An 8,895-nucleotide genomic window follows, 5' to 3' on the forward strand; every position below is an offset into this window, starting at 1 on the left:
CTTTCGCCGTTTCAACGAGGCCCTTGCCCAGACTGGTTTTAACCACTATCCCGTGCTTACTGGAATTCTGGGGCGTTGGTCCCAATTTACAGCAACACCACACTAGCCGTTACAATTATATTCTGTTCAAAATCTCTTTACCATCTGGCTCTTGTCTGTATCTATATTTAATTCACGGCTCTTTCCTCCACAGCCAAATTTATTTTAGTCTTTAATTTTTAACTTCAAAAAGCGGCATCTTTTCTTGGTACGCCGTTAAACACAATGCTATTCCGTAGTGACGTCGAGATTTGCAAATAATTTAAAAAAATTTAAGATAGGCGCTTAATCTTGGTACAAGCATTCATTTTCGCGGTAAGTTTCAACTTGAAACAATATTTTTAGTTTATTCGCATTACCATTCATCCACTAATATTTTTTTGTGCTTTGGACTTAGCCTATCTATATTTCACCCTCAAGTTTTAGTATAGGCTTATTGTGTATGACAGGTCTATGCTTAGGCCTATACCATAAGTAGGCCTAGCTTAGATCATCCATGGCCTAGTTTTATTCTTCAAAATAAATGGAAATCACTCATTTATGTAGGTTATATTTTTCTGCTTTTTTTTTACAAGCCACCTTAGGCTAGGGGGCTGTTGAAGGAGTCTTAGACCTGCTTTCAATAGATTTTGAACCCTATAACTTTATTCATTAATTATGAGATCTATTTTATTGTTGATTCTGGGATTTCTATGTGAGAGGTGGGTAACATGTAGGCTATGCAGGATTTTTACTTATTTTTTTTTGGGGGGGGGGGGGGGGGTTGGAGGGTTAAATAGCATAAAAAAGTTGGAAAAACTAGTAGGCTACCCTATGGAAGTGCTAGAAATCATAGTAAATTCCTAGTTACTTAACCTAGGAATGCCTGAGTCTGGGGATTGACCTGGAGACCCCCTATAGACATCCCAAGTTGGGATTCCCAGCTGGAAAGAGCTAGCAAGACCATTGACACCCTCTTGTTTTGGTTTGTATTTAATGGATTATTAGAAAGTTTGAAATGTGTGTATGTTAACTTGTTTTAACTTCCTTGTTTTCCTGACCTGACATGGTTCATGCCTGCAGGTTAGATAGAAATAGAACTTGTAAAATTCTTGTTATAATCTTCATTGCTGTTTCATTGCTCCTTGCCTCCCCCCTTAATGAAACCAGATGTGGCCTTAGGATATATGCAAACTTTGCTTATTTTTTAGGTTTGCAATTATTTTCTGCTTTTTTTTTATCAGTTGTTGGTTCATAGTATCAAATAAAGCCAATTAGAAGAAGTAAAAAAAACATCTTTATAGCCTAGTCTTGGGCTGCATCTGATCCATTATGGGGAGAGGCTGTGATGCAGTTATGATAGCTGTGATTACTATGTTTTGGAAGACAATGGAATGGTAAATTTAATTTTTTTTTCCCTATTTGATTCCTGCCCTATAAGCAACCTTAGGGACAGATCCAGGGGTTAGTTTTAGGGGTAATTGCCCTCCCCCTAAGCTAATTAAAATTTCTTCCTCACTACTTACAGGTTTTGAGGGGTGAAAATGTCAATGGGGGAGCCCAATTTTTATCAGTGCCCCCAAGCATTAGTTCTGTTTCTGCTCTGAGCATGCCTTTTCTCATGATGAAGCTGCTAACACCATGTAGAGACAGATAGAAATATCCTTGGTTCCCAATATTAGTTCATTAGAATATGTTCCCCTCTAGTATAGAAAATTGTGATACAACTGGACTTTTTCTGTTCTCCCCCCCCCCCTAAAAAAATTATCTGATTCCTTTCCCTTACCATTTTTGGCTGACCTGTGTACAATTATAAAAGAGCTGCTATGTCTCTAGTTACCAAAACCTGACTTGGGTAAAAATAAGCACTATAGAAGAGAGACTTCTTTATAAGTTGGGAAATTGCTTTGATCCATCATTAAAACTTGAAATACTGGATATATGGCCCATATAGGATCCAGTGGTGTTTTCAAGCTATTGTTTTGACCCATCTTTTCTTGTAAGGCTTAGAAGGTTCTACACCTGGCTTGCCTTTAAAAAAATATTCACCTAGAACCTGATAGAAAGTCCTAAGACCAACCTTGTCCAAGCATATGGTACTTGAGAAGCAGATAAAGCCATCATGGGCATAGGCAGCATATTGTCTAGGGGGGGGGGCAGTTGATAGTGTGATGGAGGGCATTTTATCAACTGCTTTTCCAACCATCTGCTTTTTCAGCCATATCTAATGTAAATTTGAAGGTCTAGTGGGGGCAGCTGCCCCCCCCCCTCCCTACACCCATGAAAGCGATATTTGAATGTTTTTTTTCTGTAGTTAAGATATCTTCTCATAATTGTTTGAGTCTTGCAGATGAGTGAGATTCAGGGGGTAGGAACTTGAACATAACTATCTAGTATGTGAACTGAGCTGTGGGTTGATTCCTGAATGACTATTGAAAACACACTGAGTCATTTTCTTTTGTTTTATTACCTTAATTACTTTAAAGTGCATCTTCTAGCAACTGAGGTTAAAGAGCCTATAGATGTTGCCTGGTAATGTTGACTTTATAATCTTCATGTCACAGTTCATCAGTGGATCACTATTTACATATATACAGGACAGTTTATACAGTTAAAAACAACAGTTAACAACAGGACACTTAACACAATTTCATATCAGAGTTCATGAATGGATAATCACTTTTTACATATATACAGGACAGTTAACAAAGATCATAACAACAGTTAACAACAGGACAGTTTACACAAATTTATATCACAGTTCATAATGGATCATCACTATTTTCATATATACAGGACAGTTAACACAGTTCATAACAACAGGACAGTTTACACAAATTTATATCACAGTTCATAATGGATCATCACTATTTACATATATACAGGACAGTTAACAAAGTTCATAACAACAGTTAACAACAGGACAGTTTACACAAATTTATATCACAGTTCATAATGGATCATCACTATTTACATATATACAGGACAGTTAACAAAGTTCATAACAACAGTTAACAACAGGACAGTTTACACAAATTTATATCACAGTTCATAATGGATCATCACTATTTTCATATATACAGGACAGTTTGGTTTCCTTGTTGGGTGTCACTAGATGTATTGATGACCAGTTATATTTGGGGGGCTAATAGGGTTGAGTAAACTAGATCTATGCTGCATACATGTTCTTTCCAGAACAGTGAATTCATAATATCATATATACCTAGGATCCATTTTCATAAAAACTCAAGAGGTGACCAACATGTTTGCTATTGTCTAAAGCCATAACATTTTTGTAAAAATAGCTCTTTTCAGATGACGGATGTAATTCAGTAAAAACTTGGGGACCAATCTATTATTTTATGGCCTGGCAATATGGAATTTTGATTAAAATTTTCTTACCTATTATTGGTGCAAATAGAAAACCTGAAGAGGGAATTGAGAGATTTTCTCCTTGGGTGTATGTTGCTTCAAAAGTAGTTTTGTCAAAAAATTGCATTTTCATGTGTGTTTATTTGTTTTTCTTGAAGTATGACATCATCAATTGTTGAGGATTTGCCAAAAAAATCCTTACTTTTGAGACTTGAGATGAAAGAAGCTTAATAAAAACAAAAGAAAAATGCCTCAGTGTGTCATACATATTGATTTATTTTTCCTGAAGTATGTCATCATCAATTGTTGAGGGCTTATCAAAACTCCTTACATTTGAGACCTGAGTTTAGATTAGAGGACCCCTGGTTAAGACTCAAGGTTTACTCTTCTGGTTCCTTCTATGCCTTTTTTTTAAATAAGCATATGTTTCTAGAGAGCAGTAGAAGAAAAGCAAAGTGCATGATTACAAAACTTTGACATGGCCACTTCTTGGGCTTTTAAATCTCCCCTGTGTGAAAAAGTATGTAAATATATTCTTCAGAAGCATACAGGACCCTGTATAGGGTCCTTTTCTGTAGTTGATTCCTTCTCTGAAACATAGTTGATACTCTCCTTGGATCTAGAATCATGTTCTACCATTTCTTCCTAATTAATATTTACTGACCTCCACATCCTAGCAATTCAGCAATTCCTGACCTCCAGCAATTCAATTAGAAATATCCTGATAATCTAGGTTTTGGTGTTCATGTTGCTAATCAAGATAGGTGCACACTGTCCACACCCTTTAGATGCTATCAGATGATTTTTCCAGAACAATTTTGATGCCAAAAAAAGGTGTAATTTTGTACCAAAGTTTCCATTTCATGTACTTTGATGTGGTTTTCTGAACAAAAATCTGAAGAGTTCCTTAAAAACCCTTCTAGAAGGGGAGGGGAGTGTGCCCTCCAAGAAGGGGGAATAGTGTTTAACCTTCCTAGACACGTTCTTACTCAAATGTATTATAACAACAGTTCATTTGCACAAAAACTGACTGAAAAGTAATTCATTGTCAATTCATACATAGCTGCCATCTAGCTTCCCTTCTGAATCTCTGTTTTTTTTTTGCACTGGGATTTCTCCCATAGATCATCACCCCTCTTAAGGTTCTGTCAGGATTGGCACTGAGTCTGGCTTGCTTGCTGGTTCTGAGAGTGGAAGCTCCTATCCACTGCATTCCTCTCTCCTCCAGAACTTCCCAATACCTCTGCCTTTGTTGGTTCCGGGCTAGGGAATCCTTGTTCAATGACTACTTCCAAGAATTCTTAGTTGCTTTGCAGCAACTTCTCTTTTTCCATGCTAATGGCCTTTTTGGATGGGGATCCTTGATCAGTGATTTTGCAGTCATTGCTTTTTCTTTCCATCACAAAAATAAGAAAGCTTCTCTTAATCTTGGTTTTTGACGACACAAGGACTCTACAAGACTTGGCCTCTACTCTCAGTAATCTGCTCTGGTTTGCCATCTGATGCTTATTGGCTGCACCAGAGAATTCAACCTATGATTGGACAGCCTCCTGAGTGACGAGCTATGGTTCGGGCGCCTCTCTTGATGGTGGCTTCGGACATGGAAACAACCGGGTTTTATTCCCTGTGCCCTTTCCCCCAATTCCTCATCCAGAGCTTAACAATGGCAAGGTTCTTTTGTGACTAACATCCACCACAGTTATCTCACCCTCAGCAATGTTCCTCATTCATTGCTTCAGGGGCAAAGATAAAGTGGAGAGAAGCCTGAATTTGGGGCGTTGGCTTAACTTAGCTGTATCCGGTCCCCAAGTAAGAGTGTGAGGTTTGACTCAGCCAGATTGAATGGACCAGCCCAAGAACCCATATAGGTAACTGATCCCTGGAAGTGTCTACCCTCTACCTTCTGGTTTACCCCACATGATTTCTCGCGCTGGATTTAGAAGTTCATCAAGAAGCCTCCTGGTTTACCTCCTATTGTCCTCCTCGCCATTTCTGGCTCTAGATTTTTGACTTCACCAAGGGCTTTAACGCCATTTACTAGAAAGGATACGGACTCCGACATCAACATCCTACGACTGCGTGAATTCCGGACCAAACCATTTCTCCCCAGCAAGTATTAAAAATTCGGTACACTCAGGGGCACCACGTGAAGGTAGGCATACAATACCCCCAACACTTGTAGTTGTGTCCCATTGCTAAGTGCCAGTGAACAATCTTAAGTAGTAATAATCATAGGCTGCGCAATAGCGGTGCCTAAGTAAAGAGCGATGTGAAACTTCGAAAAGCGCTCTATTGATTGGAAATAAAAAGTACTAGTGCCCTTTTTAATAGTCGAAAGTGATTGGAGGACAACCAGCCCCCCACGCCCATCATTTCCCCTAACGCATCCAATAAAAATTTTGAGATAGCCATTCTGTTCAGCGTAGTTGAAAGGTCCAGTAATTATGTCTTTGAGGATGACACCCCCAAAGTTCTTAGGGCAAGGGCTATAAGCTATAACAATTGCCTATTATTAACATATGAGGTTTTTATGGAAGGGGTGGTCATGTAAACTTCGGAGGGGGTCGTTGGATTGGAAATCAGAAGTTCTAGCTGCCTTTTGAAGTGTCGAAAGCGATCGAAGGGCAAGTAGCCACCCCCCACGTCCTCTTCTCTCCAAATACATCTGATAGAAATTTTGAGATAGCCAATTGTTCAAAATAGTCTAAAGATCATATAACAATGCCTTCGGGATTGAAATAACCCCTCAGAACCTGGGGGCTAGAATTGTAAGTTGTGCCCTGTGGGCATAAAAGTTTTTATGGAAGGGGTGGTTGTATAAACTTTAGAGGAGGCTCATTTAATTGGAAATTGGAAGTTATAGCTCTCTTTTAATAGTCAAAACTGACGGAGGGCAACTAGCCCCCTCCCTGACACCCTCTTTTTCCCAAACGTATTCGATCGAAATAGTGAGATAGCCATTTTGTTCAAAATATTCAAAAGAACATTTAACAATGCCTCCAGGTTGACACAACCCCGCAGAGCCCAGGGACAAGGGTTGTAAGCTATGCCCCGGGGGCATGTACAGTTCTTATGGAATGGTTAGTCGTATAAACTTCGGATGGGGCTCATTGGATTGGAAATTGGAAGTAATATTGCCCTTTTAAAGAGTCAAAAGTGATTTGAGGGCAACCCGCATTCAGCCCTCCCCCACGCCCATCATTTCCAAAAATAAACATCCAATCACAATTTTGAGACATCTATTTTCTTCAGCATTGTTGAAAGGATCAGTAATTATGCCTTTGGGGATGTCAACCCCCTCCCAGCCCTCAGGTCAAAGGCTGTAAGCTAGGCAATTTGTTCATTGTTTACATTTGTATATGTTACTGAGAAAGGTATGCATATTGGAAATTTACTTTCCAAAAAGACAAAGGGCATTCAGGTGAGCCTTTCAGAGAATGTTGAGCGGAGTGTTGAACTAAATCAAAACACGTTGTTTGTATATGGGTTGTTAATAGGGTGTAACTCAGGAATGACTGAGTATATTAATTTGGAACTGCTACTACTACTACAACTACCACCACTGCTACTACTACTACTTACATGCTACTACATTTACAATATTGAGGGGAAATGTGAACTAAATTAAAATACATTATGTGCATGCACATCGTCAAAAGAGCGTATATTAAGAATAGATTTGGGTATTAAGTTGGAACTTTTAGAGAATGCTTAAAGGGGAAGATCAATTGAACAAAATGCAATTTGTGCGCGCTATTACTGACTCTACTACTACTCCCACTGTTACATTTACTACTACATTACCACTATGTTAATGCTAGGGCTGCTACTAGTACTAGTGTCATTACTACTAGTACTAGTGGTATTACTACTAATACTGCTACTGTTAATACTAATACTACTGTTGTGACTACTGTTACACCTATGACAAAGGGTATAAAAGTGAAATTTTCAGGGAATGTTGAGGAGGGAGGTGAACTGAATCACAACACGCCATCTGCATGCAGGTTGTCAAAAGGGCGTATCAGCAATATCTCAGGAGCAGTTTGGTGTTTGAAGTTGAAACTCACAGGGTTTGTTGTGGGGGATGTTGAACAAACCAAAAGACAATATTTTTATCCTATTGCTACTGATTCTGCTCATAAAATTACTACTGCTACTGTTATTACTACTTCTACTACTACTACTGCCACTGAAGCTAAGGCTACTACAGTTAATTCTACTGCTACTACTTCTACTAGTGCTACTACTATTACTGTTGGTACTACTACTACTGCTACTAAACCTAAGGGTGTTGAGGCGAAAAATTTGGGGAATATTGAAACTATTGAACTAAATCGGAACACACTATGCCCACACAGGTGGTCAAGAGGACGTGCCAGCAATGCTTCAGGAAAGGTTGATGGTATTAAGTTGAAACTTTCAGCGTGTGTTGAAGGGGATGTTGAAGAAACCGTAGAGGCTATGTTCATACTGATACTAATGCTACTATTGCTACTATAAATGTTGCTACTACGCAAGCTAAGGGCAGAAATAAATTCAATTAATCTTCGGAGCATGAAACTACCGTAAATCACCATCAATAGATAAATGAAACCAAAAACGAACAGAAATTACAATAAATTAACGAATCTAACTCATAACGAGCAAAATTTTGCACTTTACTGAAAAAAAACTGATGACCATGGATTGTCAGTTTAATATGCATATGTTAGGGTGAAAGACCGAAATCTAGTAAATGTCGACATTCAGCAGTGAATGTCCGAAATTCGTTTTTCTCTGCTTGGATTCAATCAGCTTTGCCAGTCAGCTTTGTCATTCTTATGCAAGGTTTGATGGTAAAAGTTAAAGATAGGTTAGGTTAAATTAGGTTATAAATCTCAGAAATGGGTTGAAAACCTAACCCAACCTAACCTATCACCATCAAACCTTGCATAAAACTGAAAAAGTTGACTAAATCCAAGGAGAAAAGAATTAATTTCGGACATTAACCGGTGAATATCGACATTCTACGATTTCAGTCTTTCACAATAACAAATATACCGACATTTATTCCTTAAAGTATTAATGATTTTTATTTATTAAAGTCAAAACAGTGAAAATAATTTTTTTTTTCAGTAAAGTGAAAATTATATTCTGTTCTTGAGAAGGCATGGCGGCTGTGTTCCCTACTTATGTTAATTGTTGCTTGTTTTGAGTTTGACTCGTTCATTTATTGTAATTAATTAAAAAAAAATTTCCATAAATTAAGTTTTTCAAAGAAAGGTAAAGGCCATACTAAGCTTTTTTTTTAAAAGAAAAGCAAAAGCCATACTAAACTTAAGATCAGAAGAAATAGAAACCTACAATAACCCGAACACAAAACAACCAGAAATTACTATAAAGGAATAAATGAAACCCAAAACGAACATAAATTAAATGAACAATCATAGCAAATAAACTTGCAACAGGCACTAATATAAATGAATAAATAGATCCTAAAACGAGGAAAGCTTAAATTGAATA

The 8,895-nt window shown here is 37.9% G+C and overlaps 1 protein-coding gene across 1 annotated transcript in view; it reads left to right on the forward strand.

Annotated features, from left to right (window-relative positions):
• The first annotated feature begins 277 nt into the window (after positions 1–277).
• LOC148941458 (transcription factor Dp-2-like) overlaps positions 278–8,895 on the forward strand; it is an 83,162-nt gene continuing 74,544 nt past the window's right edge. Inside the window, exon 1 of the mRNA XM_089104492.1 lies at positions 278–354. The gene's annotated coding sequence lies outside the window, so the exon portion shown is untranslated. The remainder of the gene's footprint in view (positions 355–8,895) is intronic.

The sequence above is a fragment of the Artemia sp. Qi Xiang Cuo genome, chromosome 18, assembly GCF_049724085.1.
Source record: "Artemia sp. Qi Xiang Cuo chromosome 18, ASM4972408v1, whole genome shotgun sequence".
NCBI lineage: Eukaryota > Metazoa > Arthropoda > Branchiopoda > Anostraca > Artemiidae > Artemia > Artemia sp. Qi Xiang Cuo.